Raw genomic sequence first — 22,500 nt, forward strand, 5'->3', positions numbered from 1 at the left:
GATGCGGCTGAAAAACTTTTAGAACTCAGTAACAATCTCCATCGTAATTTACAATTAACACTTAACCTGAAAACGATAAATGCCTTCCTTTCCCAGACGTGTTAATCACCAGAGCCAAACAGCACTTTCCCACTTCTTCGCTATGGAAGCAAATTTAAGTATACTGGTCTTGGATCAACTTTTTATAGTTTATATGTTCACTATTTTAAGCTTATTATTTAAGCATTGTTACGTTATTGTACGGAGCCTTTTCTTTCTCTTCAGACTGTCTCTCCTTTATTAAATAACGGCTATCCCAGACTTTTATTTGGGAAATATCTAAAAAAAAAAAAAAAATCTTGAATAATAAATTTCAACCAAAATTTCCTGCACCTACAGTACCTAAACTTGATTTGTATTTTTCTTTGCCTTTTACGAATGATGAAAACTTCTAACTAGGTTAAGGCAGATTTTAAAGAAATATTTTTAGTCTTAATCCCAAATTCGTCCCAAGGGGTTTTGCAACCCACTAGGGTCTGTCAGGGGGTACGCACTCGCCACGGGTTATAAGGTTAGGGGCCTGGCCGGCCCACATGCTGATAGGCAGGACACTTCTAGTATAGTTCAGATGGTAAGCTTATAATGCAGTGGATTACCTTTCCTCACTGCAAAATGATACTTTCATGATGTGTCTGAAGGAAACTTAAAGCTAATTAAAGACCCGATCCAGTTGTTGCTTTTGTTAATGATACCATTAAAGAAGAGTTTATTGAACTTAAGAATGGCTCCAGTGCTTGGAGATCTATTTGAGAAAAAGTCTTTAGTCAGGTTTTGGTGTAAAATATCCAAATCATATCTACAAGTAGCAGAGGAGCCTCTCCATTGTCAATTGCTTTTCCTAACAACGTAGTATCTGTGTGTTACTGGGGTTTCCAGCTTACTTGTCATAAGATCAAACTAAGGTCTTGAATGAATGTGGAAGTCGGCCTTCGATGGGCTTTAGCAAAAACTGCTCCTCTCGCTCACTATACCTGGTTCACTTAAAGTAGATTCTTGTGTGAGCCCTATGCCTACGAGACGTTTGTTTGGCAGCCGCTGATTGGCTGGGAGCTGCCTACCTCCCGGTACCAGCCAATCAGCGGCCGCCAGACAAACGTCTCACAATCAAAGGGCTCAATCCAAGAATCTACCTTAAGTGAACCAGTTATAGTGTTGTTGATGGAAAACAGCTTCAGCAATTTCAGTAATTCCCTTTGCTGCTGATGTAATGATAATGCATGTTGTTTTTGCAGCTCAGTACCATAACCTTGAAAATTTACTGCGTAGAAACAGGTAAATTTAATTATATTAAAATGTTTTCCTAATTCTTTTTGGAATTCTTTGTGTTTACAGTATTACTGGTTATGTCAGGAGAGTTATATACTTCTCTTTCGGCACTGTACTTGCAAATATACACAATGGAATTTTTTTCTGACATTCTTTTGCTTTCTTTATACGAAGTGGAGGGGGTACTTTACTAACATTAAAAATATCCGAAAGGGTATTTATAGGCACTGTACCTAACTTTAGGAGTTCTTTGGTGGTGTATTAGTATACTTGCCGAGATGTTCTCGGGACTTACGTTGGATCCACCAAAATAATGCAGAAAGTGCAAATCGACTCCCATCGTGGTGTTAGCATCGAACAGGCCATACTACTTTTAGCCCTGTAGCCAAGGGGTATTCGTCTGCGTGCATGAAAGGGCCAGAAAATTACTTGCTTGATTTAGTTAAAGGTCCAATGGGACACCTTTTTAGCGAGGGTAGACATCCAGAAACCCGGCAGTTATCATGTTATTCGGGGTTTTCGTTAAAATTGATGAAATCAAAATAACGCCTTTTTTACGTGTATTGCTTACATAAATTGCAATACCTCAGCAATGAAATGGTCTACAGAGCGGGTTCACCTCTCAAAATAAAGCTTAAAGAATGGACTATTCATGGATACAAATACAATAAAAATGGTTAATAATGAAGGTCACAAGTGGCCAAAGTATGACCTTTTCTGATGAGAAACTAATATCTATGACTTTCCATACTGAAATATTTGTGAAAAATAGGAAAATAGCTTAAAATTTAATAGATTTAAATTAGTTGAAAAATTTATTTACTTATTTTAGCCCCTTTGTAGGGTGGGAAGCAAATTTGACCAAGCTAAGTAGGTCAGTGTTGAGGTTTGACCAACTTGAATTCGTTTTATTAATGGTTGATCTGCTAAGTACTGTTTGGTATTGTAAGAAACTAAAAGAAAACACACAGAACATAGAATAATTCTAATTGATCACAGAGTATTGACTACAAAATTGAAAATAATTATGTATACATTGGATGAATGACTAATGCTATGACATATACATACTATAACGTCATGTTTATAAGAAAATCACATATACATACTCTCTCTCTCTCTCTCTCTCTCTCTCTCTCTCTCTCTCTCTCTCTCTATATATATATATATATATATATATATATATATATATATATATATATATACATACGTAAGGATGAATGACTAATGCATGACATCTACATACTATAACGTCATGTTTTATCCAAAATCACATATATATATACATACTCTCTCTCTCTCTCTCTCTCTCTCTCTCCCTCTCTCTCTCTCTCTCTCTCTCTCTTATATATATATATATATATATATATATATATATATATATATATATATATATATATATATATATATATATATATATATATATATATATATATATATATACATACGTAGGATGAATGACTAATGCTATGACATCTACTATAACGTACTGTTTATCCAAAATCACATATACATATACTGCTCACCATACATAAATACATTATGTAAATACTTACATATGCATATCTCTCTCTCTCTCTCTCTCTCTCTTCTCTCTCTCTCTCTCTCTCTCTCTCTCTCTCTCTCTCTTTACTCTCTCTCTCTCTCTCTCTCTCTCTCTCTCTTTACGTGTGGGGGTCGTTTTGGATGATGGTATATAAATAATATCTTATAATATGCTGTAAATGCCGCCACAACCCACACACGTAAGGTTACAATTTACAAATGAAGCAATTTTGACTTACCTTGCATTATAAAACTGTTTAATTAGTTAAGGTCGCCAGTAAACCAGCCATTTGAATTTAAATCAAGTTTATTTACCCAAAATTGAACAGCCTGAAGACAACTGAACAGGAGATAAGCACCGGGAGGGCACAGAATACTGTGATAAATTATTCTATCCTTCAAAAGAGCAATTAATTAACGGACAGCCGGTTAACAATGAGAGATGAACCAAATCCACGATCTATGCACGGCTTGTTGCCGACTGGTGATGATAGTCTCTTCCACGGTAAGTTGAGTGCTTAGCAAGGATGCAGGTGCACGGAAGTCAGGGCAGTCGGAATCTTGGCTTGTGTGTGCATGTAGCTTGATATATGATGCAGGCTCCAACCAGCGATGAGGGTCAAAGGGCTGAACGAGCCAGCTGCGGACATGTCTGACTGCTATAAGAACTAGGAGAGGACTAAGGGCGAAACAGGGCGCAGAGCAGTCGCTTTGAGGTGCATCCCCCCACCCCCCTCACCCGTTGGCAGGTTATTCTGGAAACAGACATACAACTGGTAACAAGGTCAAGGTAGAATAGGTCTTAAGACTAGGCCTAAGAAGGACCTACCTAGCTGCCCAATTTGCCTTGTGTGATGTTCATAGTGCTTAACGGATGTACTATACCCCTAGCAAGACTACGAAGAAGACCGAAAATTCCTATCTCCCATGTCTGGCCTTGTTTATGCTGATTTCTCTAAATTCCCCCCCCACCAAAAGCCATACGATGTGGGGGTAAAATGGCTGCTGCCTCTAGCTTAATTGTAATTTCAATTTCTGGCGAGGCGAGGCGGGATAAAAGCTTAAAGAGCTCCCCCTGTTAAGGAGGCATTCACTCGCTTTTGGGCATGAAGGCTTTGACTAATAAGTATCTTGCCTCGACTAGACAGTCATCTTTTCTAACTGAGGTTTTATAGCAGCAATACAGCTAATTACAATGGCCTACCTGACTTATAGGTGGAGATGCTAAGTGTACTAACTTACTTAATTAATAATGTAGTCTAGCCTGGTACTAAATTAAATAGCCTAACCTACTCTATGCAATTAATCAAAGAAGACATAATCATTCCAGAATATGGTACGCAATAACGGAGGTTGAGTAACCAGAAAGGGTTAAAATACATAAGGTGAGGTAATGATGCGTGAGAGTGATGAGTGGTTATATATATAGATATATATATATATATATATATATATATATATATATATATATATATATATATATATATATATATATAATATGTATTTATATATATATATCTATATATATATATATATATATATATATATATATATATATATATATATATATATGTATGTATAATATATTTATATAAGTGTGTATAGTGTGTCATTCGGGGGGGGGGGGGGGACCGGGACCGGGCGACTACCGAAATATTCAGCAAAATATTAGCGTTGGCCATTTTTGATGATCCAATTCAGTGATGATTTGACCAACTCAGTCATGAACATTAGAGGTATTTACCTCCCAGCGCCCCCACCTCCCCACCTCCCTTGGAGCCTTGTGTGAAGCAATCAATAAAAGGAATACATACCGGGTCAACATAATGACGCATAAGAGAAATGTGATTAGGCACATTTTCACATCCCTGTTTGCGAACTCAAAATGAGTTTGATCATTACTCCACACTTCATTACAGCACTTGGAAATATAAGTCAGATTAGAGCATCTCCTTGAGTTTATCCCTGGATCTAAATCATTCATAAAAATTTTAAAGATATCATACTTCTCCTGGCCAGTTGGCGTTGCTGCTTTCTCTTCTTTTCTGATTCAGTTACAAATGCACTGGCTGTGACATTAAAGATCTGCTCCAAATATGTCATTCGCATCTTACAAGTCGGAGGTTAGAGTAAACACAACATCATGGAGTATCATGGCTACCTTAGGAAATAATTCAGCTCGTCCTTTATTTTTTCAGAAACCCACCCTTTAGCATATATGCTGTGTTTTGAATTTCCACAAATGACAAATTTTGTAACAAAATAAACTTGTTAATATCAGTTCGCAGAGACGCAGGGTCCTGAGAATCCACCATAGAACCTGTACTCCTTTGCTGAACAGAGGGGAATGAGTAGCAATATTTGTGGAGACTTTTCTTGAGAGTATACTGTTTATAGCATTCGCTAGTAATATGTTATAAGAATTGGCCTCTGCCCACTTGCTTCAGTCTTTCAAAAACAGCGGTCTTTCTCACTTCCGCTGCATCAGTGATACGTGTCCTGCCATTCTTTGTGCTGATAATAATCCATGTAAAACAGTCACAAAAACAAAAGTCACATTAATTTTTCATAGATAGTGACACCCAAGAGTTTTAGGCCGGTATACATTTCCCTTTGCAGCGTGTTTAGTACAAGACCATTGGAGATTACGCCAAAGCATATAAGAAAAGACTGTAAATATCTTAAAGATAATGATCCCCTAAGACATATTGTGAATTTTTCATGGTAACTTTATTACCGACCACCAAAGATTATTGCTACTTTTTTTCCTGTGACTTTTTTTCTTCTTACTTTATTATCATCATATTTTTAGTGATAACCACTTGAGGGTGGTGACTGTGATGCCCTTCATTTTTTCTTTGGTGGCCAGAGTCAGACATTCTTCACTAAAAACGAAAAATAAATTAGGTTTCCCAAATTTTTAAGTGAACAATACATGAACAGACAATATAGAATAAATTGGATTGATTGTTTTTTTGCATCCTTAAGTCCATCGCTAAGAATACAAACTATAGATTATATTATCTCTTATGCCTCAGTATGTTGACCGGGTACATATTCCTTTTATTGATCGCTACACAAGTGTTACAATAAGTGAACAAGTTTTCCAACTAGTCCAAAAAAACTTGCCTATGGTATACCTAACCAGAATATAAAAGCATCAAATGTTCAATCTATTCGCCTGTTTTTCACAAATATTTCAATATGAAAGGTCATAGATTTTAGTTTTTCACCAGAAAAGGTCATACTTTGACCTCTCGTGACCTTCTCTATTGACCAATATTATTGTGCTTATATCCGGTGAATAGATAATTCTTTAACCTTTATGATGAGAGGTGAACGAGCTCTGTAGACCATTTCATTGCTGAGTTAATGTAATTTATGTGACCAATACACTTAAAAAAGGTATTATTTTGATTTCATCAAATTCAATGAAAACCCTGAATAACACGATAATTGACGGGTTTTCTTATTTTGGGGTGTTAGGTTGGCTTTAGCTGTTATTTTTGGGTTCTCATATTTATATTTTAACATTACTGATTTTTACTGAGTCTTATTGATATTACATTGTCGCCACTTTTGTATTTTAGCCCTAATGATGATGCCATACGTTGGCTGGGAATAAAGTTGAAATATGCATCACCTCCATTTCGCTCCTTTGTTTGTGCTACCTATCCGACTTGCTAGAAGTCAACACTTTCCATACAATATATATATGTATATATATATATATATATATATATATATATATATATATATATATATATATATATATATATCAACAATATGTACTACATAATTTATTTATAGTTTATTTTACTCCCATAGTTTCCAGTGATTTTTGTCATCTTTCCAAAAGGCAACATCTCTTCCGTAACGTATTGAAATTATTTGACATCCTTGTTCAGTGCTTACTTAGTGCGACATTTTATCAACATCTTTTCCTTTTTTTCGATAAATTAAAAAGAAGAATCTCCCTTGTCTTTATTAAGTGAAACGAAACTTCAACTACTGACCAAATCCAGCAAATTATGTTTATTAATGTGTTAAAGAGTCCTTCTTCTAGTCTGTGACAAATCAAAAACTTTTGGCCGAGAAATGGATTACTTTTTTACAAAGTAAAAAAGTAATCCATTTCTTCCTGAAACTATAAAATCTTCAAGACTGAATAGCTGCTGCCGTAGCATAATTTTATACGAAAGAAATTATCGACAAAATTCTTAAGAACAATTCTTTATTGGGCGAGATTTGCATAACCGATAAAGGTTCCGAGTAAAGTGTGAGTTTCCGCTTCTTTATTCCTTCAGTGACTCTGCTGCAGTTTCAGAACGTCTCTTTATTATTGTGGCGAATAAGACTTTCTCTTCTGTACTCTCTTTCGATGTTATAAAAAAAGAATGTCAAAAAACATATTATTCCTTGTCCTTTATATCATATATTTTTTTTTATATTAACTGTTTCGTACATCTGAATGATTGAAATGTACTTGTTTTAAATATTTTTCTCATTTTTTTATTGTATCTAATTACCAAGGCAGTTAAATAGTACATAAAAATAATTCTTGCAAGACTTTTACGGAAGGAATTACCAACGTGCGAGCACACACACTCACTCACATCATTATATATATATATATATATATATATATATATATATATATATATATATATATATATATATAGTATATATATACATACTATATATATATAACGAGATGGTCATTATCTCGTTATTCTAAAAGGTAGCGATGGACCAAGAGCGGCCAAAGGCAATTGGCAACACATTCTCTCTCTCTCTCTCTCTCTCTCTCTCTCTCTCTCTCGATCTCTCGATATACCTCCCCTCCATTATGTAGGTCATCTAATCAGAGTATTGAGTTACAAAAATATGCATTTATTTAAAAGCAAAGTATTAACTGAATAACTCAGATTCTTAACAGAATGATTAAACAAAATGTTAAACTCAGAAGCTCAAATAACTCAGATAACCCTTGGTAATTAATCAAACACCAGCATTAGTTTAGCCATAACACTAAGCACAGTCAACGCAGTCAGTACACCATAGTAATTAAGTCAGTACACCATTTCTCCAGATTAATCCCACTCTTCTCCAGAAAAATTCCCCTCTTCCAGAATCGCCTGTTAGAAGACAGGAGAACGCATAATCAAAGATCATATGAAACAGAACATCTCTGAAATAAATATTCAAATACAATCCAGCAACACTTTGGCCAAAATAAAGAAAAGGCTTACCCATTTCAGCACAGTTGCACTATCACTTATCAACAAACACTTTGGCAGAAGCCATCCTGGCTCTGCCTCCTCTCCGTAATAGTCTCCCCTTCATTGCAATACAACACTCTCATATGTAGGGGGAAAAGGCTCGCATGTACGAATTCACACTCAATGTTCACGCCCATAAACTGCTTGAGACCAGTTTCAAAGTCACCTCCACATCAAGCTCTCATAGCGACAGGACGAGGCACTGATTTGCTAAGACAGCACTCTTGATCACACCACCTCAAAAAAAGATGTGTTAGCATTCCCAAGGCTTGTCTTTCAGACCATATCACATCATATATTATTTTAAACATACCATAGCAAATCCCCCTCTTTATGTAACAGATCTATATATATGATATATATATATATATAGATATATATATATATATATATATGTATATATATATATATATATACATATATATAATATTTATATATATATATATATATATATATATATATATATATATTATATATATTCTTAATGTACGATTTTTTTTATTTCCAGCCACTTTTTAAAAGGTGGAATATAAATTGCTTAGCTCTAATAACGTTGCACAAATATCCCTGCTTGAAAAATCTGAAAAATTACAAGTAAAACCAAAGAAAACGAGGCAGTGACAGAAGAACAATGTGTGTCATTTTATTAGACAGACAGACAACCAGACAGACAGACAGATCTTCATATAACCGATTTCAGTTCACTGAATTCATCTCCGAGTTCCTTTTTTCTGCTTCTGTCTCCTGGCTTTCTTTTTCTTATGATTCCACTTCCAATTCCCACACCGTCTCCTTCTCCGGCCCATCCTCCTCCCGACTCTTCTCTCCTTGTAAAAGGATTTTTTTTTTTTTGAGTGGAAAGGACTTCTTCTTCATCCATTCCCATGTAAATTGCTTTAAGAGACGCCAATAGAGTCATCAGGAATACATCACGAGCTCTCACGGAGGCCTGGAATTTAAATCATTTCGATAAAATGCAAAAATCTGGTTCCTTGTGGCGTTGAAAAGTGACTTCAAATGAATAGCAAATGCAAGAAAAATCCAGGTTTTTCCTCCTCCAAAGCAGTGAAATGGCATTACGGAAAAATAAAGAGAATATTCGAAGATGAAATAAAAATGCTGCAGCGAACGAAAAAGACATTATAAATGAATAAACATGCGCTATTTTCCAAAACGAAAAACTGCAGTTTTAGCCCACGACGCACGTGCTTAAAAGATATAATGAAAAAGCGGAATAAAAATTCTGCTTCTTTTGTATAAAATGTGTAAAATAGGGAAGTGCAAATTAGGTATTTACAAGTGACTGAAACGTATAAAGACATGTTATTTCTATCTTACACAAATGTACATTTTTAATCATCATGTAGATAAGAATAAAAAAAAAAAAAAAGAAAGAAGTATATATGAATCACTAAAATCTGATCAATTTTGCTTAATAAAAAATAATGTACATAAATGAAAACAAATTTAAATAGGTTTATGAATAAGTAAACACATGTCATTTTGTCATAAAATAGAGACATGAGAGAAAGGCAACCAAGGTGATCATAAGCTCCCAACGCAGTAGAAAGAATGGAGGAAAAAATAATTATTCCAAAAGAAGTCCGCATTTCTCTTTGTTTTGCTTAGTTACTTATTCATTATTCTCCTCCTCCCACCACTTTTTTTAGAAGGTTAGTTGGAAATTGGTGTCTTCAGTAGAAAGAAAAGATGGTCAAAATCCACCGAAATCAATCTTGCCAATACGAACATGTCTCCCCTGTGGCTGAAAAGTGATTGCGATGAGTTACAAAATTAACATTTGGTGTACACTGGAGCAAGCAAATTCTTTGCTAAAAATTACATTGCTACATTCCCATTCTGATTAAATATTAATGAAAATCATCTTCGGTCGGAAAAACAAATCTTGATAAAAGGAGAATAATCCTGAGTAAGAGTGTTCCAAGGAAACACTCAGGTAGTGATTACCTATACTCGGTGCATGTCTGGTTACCTTCCATGGCTGTAACTGAAGTTCATTTATTCCGTTATTACCTCGTCAGGAGAGGCTCTCCCTTAAACAAGGAGGAGGTTGCGTGGTTCCCTTAACGCAAGAATCTAAAGGTAAAAAATAAATAAATAGATAAATAAATAAAAAATAATAATAATGAGGTATATCACAAATAAGTTTAATGTATGCACATTCTCTTTACACATACGTTTGAGTCATATCGCCATAATAATTTTCCCATTGTTCATCGTCTCTGTTTATTTTTATTTTTTTTATTTTTATATTCCGTTATTGCTCGTGTATATCCAGCTTCTGTTAATTTGTTTTATCGATGTTTTGTTGTCGCTGTCATTTTACGTGTCCTCCTTCTGCCTCGATTTTTGACATTTGGACCTTATTTGCATATCCTGACCCCGAGCACTTATGGGCTCAACCTCGGTTGGTAGAGATATATCAAAATTTCAAATGAAAGGAATGATTTAAATGACTCTCGTTACAAATAATTAGTTAAATTTACTTTGGTTCTCTCACGACTAATCAAACAGACAAATGACACGATGAATATATTCAAGCTTGAGAATAAAAACCCGAAAAACTGTTGCATATAAATGAATGACGGTTAAGTAAAGCTAATCCGAACCGATCCATGAATAATAAATGCGTTTCTATCCAACTCGCCGATATTTCAGTAAATCCTAAATTAAAAGAGAATTAATCCAATTTCAGTAAATTAATTGGATGGCCCTTTGCTCGCTTGCTAAAACTAAGTAACGACGATGTTCGAAATTCCAGAATAAATAACAGCAATGAATTTATTATGCCACAAATATATTTCATTTGGAATTTTGTTACAAAAACAATAAAGTGCTGAAAATGTATTTTCAGTGAACAAGGCTTACTGAGGATCTCACAGAAATTACAAGCTACGTGCATATATATATATATATATATATATATATATATATATATATATATAATATATATATATATATATATATATATATATATATATATATATATATATATCTGTGTGTAATTGAAAAAAAACCATTGCCAGACGATGAAATAATTATCAAGAATTATTCTATAATCAAGTGAATTCAATAAAATAAGCTTAAGCGCAAAAAAATACATAAAAAGAATCTAGTGTTGTTTGAACTCATGAAAATGGGTTTAATACCAGACACATATTCAGGAAATTTAATGAAATTACATTAGGTCTGAAATCTTGAAGAGCCGTTTGAGAGTAATAAAATTTTGAGATCATCAATCATTTTAACCAAAATTTTAAGTGGGAAAATAACTCCAGTCATATCATCACAGTTAAATCATTCTCAAATGAAACAGAATGATATTGGAAGTATTTTAGTAAAAGTAGATTCCCTCTTCTGTTGTCTTTTGGTGTCTAATTCTTTCTTGTCCATCATTTGCTCTCATCTGGGAGCGTCATCTCCAGTAATTCGTCTGCCTGCATCTGCCGAGAACGGTTAATTCTCCTTAGACCAAAGATATCTCATCTTATCCTCAGTTCCCCGTTGGGGGGAATTAAGGACTAAGTGACGCTGAGCGGTTTCCTTGATACTAACCCAAGCTACAGGGTTTATGAGGATCTTCGAAGAAATTCATTAAATACTAGAATGAAATCAAGTTTAATCACGAAAGTAAAAAAAAAAAAAGAAAGCAAAAAAACAAGAGAATCATTTATTATGTTAATCAATGGAACAGAGGGTGTGAAGTGAATTTAGTTAATTGTTTAGTGTTCATTCAACTGTCATAACGACATATTTATATATATATATATATATATATATATATATATATATATATATATATATATATATATATATATATATATACATATCAATGATTTATCACATCACCTTCGGAAATATAGCTGAAGGGGAATTATAAGTGATAAATTGATTTGTACCAAAGGGTCTCAACACTCGACAAAGCACCTTCCAACGCCTCCAGAGAAGGGTACCGTGTTGAGCGTTCGAGACCTTTGGTGTGAATCCTTATATCACTTATAATTCCCCTTCAGTGATATTCCCAGGCACATGAATTGGAAATTAGACGACATTTGTGGCTTAATGATACTATATCTTTATGTATAATATATAAATATATATATATATATATATATATATATATATATATATATATATATATATATATATATATATATATATATTATATGAATAACTTGATCACGAAGTATATAAAACGTGATGCTATGTATAAATAAAGGTTTTTTACCACGAAGGAAAAAATGAAAAAGCGAGATAGCCAAGTACTTTCGGTCTTATTCGGACCCTTTACTGAGGCAAACTCAGTAAAGGATCCGAATAGGACCGAAAGTACTTGGCTATCTCGCTTTTTCATTTTTTCCTTCGTGGCAAAAAACCTTTATATATTATATAATATATAATAAATATATATAATATATATATATATATATAAATATAGTATATATATATATATATATATAGATATATATATATATAATATATATATATATATATTTATGTATATATATAAGTAATTATTATTATATTATATTATATATAGTATATATATATATCATATATTTATATATATATATAATTATATATTATATATAGAATTATATATATATATGATATATATATATATATATATATATATATATATTATATATATATGTATATATATATATATATGATATGCGTGTGTGTTCATTAAGCTAAAAATGTCCATTAGTATCCAATTCGCTCTACCTCAGAATTAATATATTTTCATATATGTTAACTGAAGCGGAGGTTTTTGGTTAAAAATAATTTCGTCCTCTCATGAATTCGAACCAGCAGACAGAGGAGAAATCAGGACATCAGTGACATTGTCGACTCGGCCAACAAGTGAGATATAAGTTGATACCGATTCCGAACTTACAAATCACTGTCGAACTCAGGTATTTGTAATTAGAATCTTTATCTAAACCCCTCTGCTATGTTAACAAAGTCGAACGTTTGCCACATGTAGTCATATTATAAGTTTTTATCACATCATCATGATTCATAAACAAGCAGTAAGCTACAAATGCCCTTTGATATCCAATTCGCTCCACTTTGGAATTGATATATTTCATACGTATTAACTGAATCAGAATTTTTTAGTTGATAATAATTTCGTCTTCTCGTTAATTTAAACCAGCAGACAGAGGAGAAATCAGGACCTCAGTAACTCTACCAACTCATCCAACAAGTAAGGTATAAGTTGATACTGATTCTGACCTTGCAAATCATTGTCGAACTCAGGTATTTGTAATTAGAATCGATATCCAACCCCTTCTGTCATGTTAACAAAGTCGAATGTTTGCTGCAGGTAGCCATATAATGAATATTTATAAAATCACCATGATTCAAATACAATCAATAACCTATAAATGTCCTTTAATATCCAATTTGCTGTACCAAATTAATATATTTACATAATAGTTAACCGAAGGGGATTTTTTAGTTAATAATAATTTCGTCGTCTTGTGGATTTGAACCAGTGGACTAAGGAGAAATCAGGACTTCAGTGACATAACCAACTCAGCCATCATATATGAAAATATATTAATCCCGAGGTAGAGCGAATTGGATATTAAAGGACATTAAACACCTCAGTTCAACAGTGATTCGTAAGGTCGGAATCAGTATCATCTTATAACTCACTTGTTGGCCGAGTCAGTAATGTCACTGTAGTTCTGATTTCTTCTCTGTCCGGTGGTTCGAATCCACGAGAGGACGAAATTATTATCAACTAAGATATTCCCCTTCGGTTAACATATGTGTAAATATATTAATCCGGAGGAAGAGCGAATTGGATATTAAAAGGACATTTGCAGCTTAATTAATGTATATGAATCACGGTGAGGTGATAAAAAAATACGTAGTATGGCTACGTGCAGCAAATGTTTAACTTTGTTAACATGGTAGAGCGGGTTGGATATCGATTTGTAAGGTCGGAATCGGTATCAACTTGTACCTCACTTGATGGCCAAGTTGGTAATATCACTGAAGTCCTGATTTCTTCTCTGTCCACTGGTTTGAATCGACGAGAGGACGAAATTACTATCAATTAAAAACTCCCATTTGGTTAAAATATATGAAAGTATATTAATTCCGAAGTAGAGCGAATTGAGTGTTAAAGAACATCAGTAGCTTAATGCATGTATATGAATCACGGTGCTGTGATAAAAATTCACACACACACACACACACACACACACACACACACACATATATATATTATATATATTATATTATATATATATAGACTCATATATTTAGTTATATATTTATATATATATATATCTAAATACATACATAAATATATATATGAGTATATATGATAATATATTAATAAAATACATACATATATAATATCTATATATATATATTATTAGATATATATATATCTATATATATATATATAGAGACGAGAGAGAGAGAGAGAGTATAGAAGATGGATGAGAGTACTCAAATATACTCACTCGAGTTTAACCGTAAGAGGATGCGTACCACAAATGTCACTAGGCGGTTGTAATCTAATGTCGTCGTCAAAAGCGAGGCAGTGTCATGATTGATTTCAATTCCAAGTAAACAATCGTTTTTTTCTGTAAAGCATATAATGCTGTATGAGCCATGGCTCATCAAACTTTCAGCCATGGCCTGTTGGTGGCCTGTCTTATATTATTGCCAGATGTGCGGTCATAGCTAACTTTAACCTTAGAATAAAAAGTACTGAGGGTAGAGACTTGCAATTTAGTATCTTTGATAATTAGTATGTTTGATAATTGAAGGCGGTGTGATCAACCTACCAATTGGCAGCACCCTGGACTCAGTAGTTTTCAAGATCTGTGGGCAGGCAGATAGGCAAATCCATCTGGATAGTTTTCTTTTACAGAAAATTAAAATGTGGTGATTCACATGCACTTAATATTAAGTAAAAAAAAAAACTGTTCGATTCATATACTGAGTGCTAACACCATTTGCGTGAAGCTCAATTTGTGTTTATCCGAATGTTATGAATAGACCTGAACGAAAGAACAATGCACATTATTTTCAAAATACATAAGTTCGTTTCCTTTTTGCTTTGCTCTTTAAGAATGCCTACAATATCCATTTCATCGAACAAATCTGCTGCCAGACCCTCCAAGTTTCCCCTTGATGCAAGAGGCTCCTCCAGGAAACGTCGTCAGATCGTCGGCCACGTCATCCTTATCTGAGACTAATGCGACTCCTCCTCTTCCCATAATTGGAGACTTGCATATCTTGGAGTTGAACGAAAACCATGTTGTCTCTATTGGGAAAGTTCGGATGTCTAGGAGAGATTAGGATACGAGGTATTCAAGCGTGATCATATCAGAACTGGGCTCGCCCCCTTGACACAAGCACAGTCAGCATGAGAGAGGAAAGTGTTCATTTCAAGTTGAGCTCTATGCCGTCTTAATTTTTATGGACATCGCAACATGGAAAAACATTTTTTATAAATGCCTTTACCAACATAAAGATACAACTTCATAGGGAAGGAAGAACTTTACGCCAAGGAGATACCTCAAGAAATGCTTTAGATAACAGAAGTCCTATATCTTCCTTCGTTTTTTTCCCGACTCATCAGAAATCAAAATAAACATGTGTAACAAAATAATATTGATTAACAACGTCCTGAACGAATGATTTTATATATTATTTTATCCTATTTCCTTCGCTCCTCCAGAAGAGATCAGCGAGGAGTAATTGGAAAAAGCCACCCCGGTGGGACAGCCGAGTCTGGAGAGACATCATTAGCCTGCTCTGTGAAGCGTCAACCGAAGCCTCTGAGATAAAAACCCCAGCATGGGATGGGAGATTTTACAGTCCAGGAAACTGCTGCTGCCGAATTCCAAAATCCATTCAGAATTTTGGCTGAAATTTTCACACAGGTTGATACAGCCTCGATTTTTATTACTTTTATTTTGTGGTTTATCTGCCTATCTCACGGTTTCTGTCAGTTTACTTGTATAGTCTTTGCATTTGAGTATGTGAAGGGAAAGAGAATGTGAATCACATTTCATCCTGAGAAAAACTTATTTCATCATTTTGCACATTTATCATTCAAGAAGAAGACGAATAAGAAGGTATAATTAGTTGAATAACCAAACACCAGATAAGAATCTTGAGGTTAACTTCAGAGGTAAAGGAAAAGTAGTCTGAAAACTGTTGTGCAATATGTGAGAAGTATAATAATAATAATAATAATAATAATAATAATAATAATAATAATAATTCTCTTTAAGGTCCACATAATATACTTATGGTAGCAGTGCTAAAAGTTTTTAAAACTATATTAAAGATTTCGAACCCATAACTGGGTTTATCCTTCAGTCGAAGGTGAATCCAAGTTCTATATAGTTTTATAAAGTTTTAATACTGCTGCCATTAGTATATTGTTGTGGACCTTAAAGAACATTACTTGTGCCTTCGTAATTGAGATTTCTACCCAATAATAATAATAATAATAATAATAATAATAATAATAATAATAATAAGTCTTATTGAAAGATATTGCTGCATCAGCTGCATTCAACTTGTAAATAGTCTTCTCTATTTTTCTAATAATAGCTTTCTCTCTGCTATTACAACTGGCGAGTATTGCGCCGATATTACTATCAGGAGCAGTCAATTCCAGGGATAATTGTCCACATAATATACTTATGGTAGCAGTGCTAAAGTTTTTAAAACTATATTAAAGATTTAGAGAAGACTATTTACAAGTTGAATGCAGCTGATGCAGCAATATCTTTCATAAGACTTGTTTGAAAGAGGGTCTCCTTCCAAATAATAATAATAATAATAATAATAATAATAATAATAATAATAATAATAATAACAACACTACTCATTAAAAATCCACAATAACACCAAGAAATTCTATAATTGATCAAAGTTAAAAACTTTAAACAAAGACATTCATAACCTTAGGAGAAATATAATTCAGGTGTTTGTTTGTTTGTTTGTATGGTGCTTTTACGTTGCATGGAACCAGTGGTTATTCAGCAACGGGACCAACGGCTTTACGTGACTTCCGAACCACGTCGAGAGTGAACTTCTATCACCAGAAATACACATCTCTCACTCCTCAATGGAATGGCCGAGAATCGAACCCGCGACCACCGAGGTGGGACGTAAACACCATACCAACCACGCCACTGAGGCGCTCATTCAGGTGTACGAAGGCCTCTTTAAAGACTTTAATTTTTACCAGTAATACAATCTATTGGAGTAATTATGAAAATTTAATGAACAGCTATGAGGGAAATAAGGGAACTCTCGTAAATGAAACCTGTTCTGGCAAAATGAAGATGTTTTGAGTAAGTTCGCTGAATCTAGAGAGATAGATTGTACCTTAGTTCTTGCTTGACAAAGCCTACGACAGAGGGGAAACTGCACCGGTTGGAATAAATGGAAACCACTCCCCGACTGTTTGTCCTTATACAGAATTTTGAAACAAAACAGAAAGTAGAAGTGAGAAAAGATGAAAAAGATATTATAGAAGTTAATGCCATAGACGCGATTCATTACAATATATATATATATATATATATATATATATATATATATATATATATATATATATATATGAATTTTTTATCACATCACCGTGATTCATATACATTCATCGAGCTACAAATGCCCTTTAATATCCAATTCACAATACCCCAGAATTAATATATTTTCATATATGTTAACTGAACGGGAATTTTCCAGTTGATAATAACTTCGTAGAGTATGCCCCTTTATGCCCACGCTCTCTGCTGTAGATTTAACTGAACACTGGGACCTTTAACCCCTTTACTTTACTGCTCCTCCTCTAAATTTCCCAACTTTCCTTCTTCTTTCGTTGACGACCTTTGTTTGGACTATTGAATTGACTGCTCTTTTAACTTGAAGGAGGGTGGGTGGAGTTGGACGTCATGCCACTCCATCCGTAAAACTAGAGTACCTGACGTGGTCGATCGCGGGGAAATTCTTATGTCAAGCAATGCCCATAGTGCTGGGTCCGATCTCGACGGACTGACGACCCTTAAGGCACTGTGGGTGTGACGTATATCCAGGTAAAGATCCCAGGGCAGTTACTACTGTGTAACAGTATTGCTCGTCCCCCAGTTGGGCCTCCCTGGTGAGAGGGACCTCAGCCTGGATGAAATTTACACACTTTTATATGGCAAATATATCAAATATCGTCACGGCTTCTGGTTTGATTTGGACCATTCTAAAGAAAGCCCAAGTCACAAAGATCAGGTTTGTATTAAAACGTTAATACCATATAGTAAACCCAGGAAACCTAATTACAGTAATGACCCAACCTTGACTCACTTTGGTCTAGGCTTCTAACCATGGAAGCTGAACAAAATATTTCAGCTTTGAAATTAGAATTTTTTTACTAAATAGACATCCGACGGCAGAAATGTTCAGAAAAATAAAAGAGAAGACTTGACTTACAGAAGCCACAACAAAAAGCCCGTCTGAAGACTGATTGTCTTTAAAAATTATAGATACCATTAATGTTAAAGAGGCAAAGCATGATAATATGAACAGCATTCAGGGTACCATTGTACTTCCTGACAATAACGACGAACCAATCAATAAGAAAATGCTTTTAGAATCTCAAAAAGAGATACCCCAAGGTTGAGGACTGCGAGGTGTATGATGTGACAAGTAAAAAAGGCAATAAACAAGTACTAAAAATGGCAAAAATATAATTTGAGGGTTCAGATCTACATAAAAAAATAAAAATTTTAGGCCAAAATAGAGAGTTAAGACCCTGTATTCCAAAGCCACTGCAGTTTAAAAATTGTAGTAATTGTGGACATACAAAGAGACTTGTAGGAATGACCCGGTATGCCCTTACTTTGAATCTACAGAACACACCATACAATGGAAGTACAGTGAACCTAAGTGAGTAAACTGTGAGCAGAATCATCATGCAAGATCCAAAGAATCCAAGTATTACATATACAACACAGAATTAAAAGTGTTAAAAGAAAGAACAGGTATGTCTATAACAGAGGCTAAATTAGAATTGAAAGTGAGAGGAATTCAAGGTCCTGTTAAGAAGCGTACATATTCTTCTATAACAGGAACCAGTAATGAAACAAAAAAACATACAGATGGAAGTAACAAGATGCAGCAAAATAGGTCTCAAGAAGAAATAAGTAATAAACAGGAAAAAACTAAGATAGTAAAGAATCAGGAAACAGGTGCAAATGATATGGATAATATTCTATCAAATTCATTTGAAGTATTAATGCAAATAGGAACATGTTACGACCCCTAGGAGGCCGTTCTGCAGATTCTTTTCAAGATGTTATTTAGGGATTGTAGGCAGTAATGATGCAACACAGTGAATGGGAATGCGGTAAACAAACACCAAGAACACTAACAATATTTATTATAAAAATACTTAAATCTAAATCAACGTTGTGCAAGTACAAATAAACCAAGTATCCAGAGGGCTAGATGGCAATTATATGCCCAGAAGACAGATTAGCATGCCTTCAATACAAGGTTCCCCTAAAACTAAAAAGATAAACCCTAGACCAGTAATAGAAATAGCAAACACTGTATATAGCAAATAAATGGCTCTAATAGAGCGGGCCGAAAATCAATACACTAGCTTAAAGCTAGAGAGAGCTAGAAGGAAGGAGTTCAATAAAAGAGAGAAGACCTTAAAATTACCTACCTAATTAATAAATCTAAATTCGAAAATCAATCATAATAGGGTATACCAGCAAAAACTATAACAATATATCAATATGAGTATATATATATATATATATATATATATATATATATAGATATATATAATATATATATATATATATATTAGATCCTGTACGCTTATGTTAAGGCATAATCACTTTACTAATTCCTTTGGAGGATGTAGATAGGTGCCCACGGAGTCGCTACATGAAGGGAGTTACTAAACACCGGGTCTGAGCAATAAACAGAAGACGCCTCCCGAAGGATTCCTCACGAGCCTCGACAGCCCAGACGTGTAAATCAGTACCAAGACCCTCAGTACGGCGGGGCACGGCAGAAGCCAGTCCTACAGAGCTGGGATCCAGCGTCAGCCCTGTTTACCCGTGGACTCCTCCGACGGGGGAAAAAGCAAGGGGGGCAGGTCGCAAGTGACACAAGTCCTTGCGAGGCAAAAGGTTAAAGCCGTGATCAGTAAATACGCCGCAGGTGGCTCTCATACACCGGCGGGTCAAAACTCAAGGAATATTATGAAGTAACTCCTCCAAAACAACGTAGCGTTGTCAAAAATCAAATATTCCGAGGTGGCTGCTGCGCTAATCCTTCTGGGATGACGATACGGCCCGAACTGTCTTTGGAAGGCGACGCTTTTCCAGCGCAACACACGCATCGTCACTCACACTCGAATGGAAGTAAACAATAATAAAAAGCGTTAATAGGGTTGTTCGATAATTAGCTACTAGAGGAAGAAGCAACAGCATCACTATCATAACAATTAACGTAATGCACAACGAACTATGTACGTTAATACTTAACAATAAAAATAAAGAAAATATTACACTCGACCAAGGCTGATTTGAAAATACAAACAATTATTTACACTTACATGACAGAGCGCGAAAAGATACTACCACAGAGGTAGAAAGAGGAAGAAAAAAAAAAAGACCTTTAGGGAGAACACCACCCAAAACAAAGAAACCAACAATAATAAGAGAAATATCGGTCAAACCAAAAACAAAAGATATGAAGAAAGAACAAAAACAAAATAAGAACATACCTTTATCTCCTAAAATAATAATGAAACCTATAGATGCAGAGATCCAAAACACCAAAGAAGTGGAGGAGAACCATACCAATATTCGATACAACAAGAACAAATAAAGCAATAGATATGCATGATAACACATTTGGATGTAATGATAGCTTCATTGCATTGTGCAACAATATAAAAAATATAACAAAAGATTGTTTAACAAACATTATAAGAAATTTTATGAAATATAGAAAGAGGCCACTGATTTAAATATCTAAGGAAAAGGATACATGTGTATTGAGCGCTTAAAATATAAAGATAAACAACTGAATGTAGTAAATAAAATTTTAGAAAAATTTAAGTTGATGATAATACCAAAAAAATAAAACAAAACTCGACCGATATAACATAATATTTTCATTAGCTATATTATACAATGGAAGGTAAATGGTCTACAGACCAGATTACACCTAGAGAAGTACAAAGGTTATTAAAGGAATATGAACAAATGATATTATGTTTACAACATGTCAATAATACAATGCTAACAATAGGTAAATATACCTTAATATCAACATCACAGGAAGAAGAAGGAAATTTAGGTATGGCCATATATTTACATAACAAAGTATTTTAAACATTGATGACCTCCAAATATTAGTTATTAAAATTCGAATAAAAAACGATAATTATATAATTTATAATTTATACAACCAACCAAATAAAAATTACGATATTGATAAACTTGGAGAATTATTTAAAAATGCCAAAGAACCTATGTATATTAATATTAGGGGATTTTTATGTTCACAACCCAATATGGCACTGTAACTGTTCAAACTCAAATAGAGCAGGAAGTAAAGTAGAAGAATTTATGGATTCAAATGATATGTGGTGAATAAGTGAGGATGAAGTTAATACATATTATTCAAAAACACATGGAAAATTTTCTGCTCTAGATTTAACTCTATGCTTAACAAGTATAGTTGACAGATTGGATTGGAACACATTTGATGACTTGTACACCAGTGATCATTTCCCAATATTAATTTCCTTATTACAAAATAATTCAGCAAAACATGTTCCTCACAACAACATTTATAATGCAGATTAGAAGCGGTGTGAAATGCACACTAGAGGTATACCATCATTTGAATATCTAAACGACTACAATGAAACTATTAAAAATGCTTCTGACAAAGAATACCAAACTCAAAAGCCCATCCAGCAAACACAAAGTTCCATGGTGGTCCAGTGAGCTAACATAATTAATAAATATAAAGCACTCAATAGGGAGACAATTGGATAATTTGAAAAGAAACTTCAGTAAAATAAATAAAACATTACTAATATTAGAAGGCACTTTACAAAAAAGGACTATGTTGTTGCTAGAAATTGATGCATTAATGCCTCTATACAACAAAATATCTGCAAAATTTAAAAAGGAAGTAATTGGAGGAGCTATAATTTCTTGGAGGAAATATTTATCAGAACTCTCTAACAATACTCCCATACAAAAAATATTGGGAAAATTCAGGAAAATAAATGGTACCCATGTGAAACCACCCAGACATGCCA

Source organism: Macrobrachium nipponense, chromosome 23, assembly GCF_015104395.2.
Source record: "Macrobrachium nipponense isolate FS-2020 chromosome 23, ASM1510439v2, whole genome shotgun sequence".
Lineage (NCBI taxonomy): Eukaryota > Metazoa > Arthropoda > Malacostraca > Decapoda > Palaemonidae > Macrobrachium > Macrobrachium nipponense.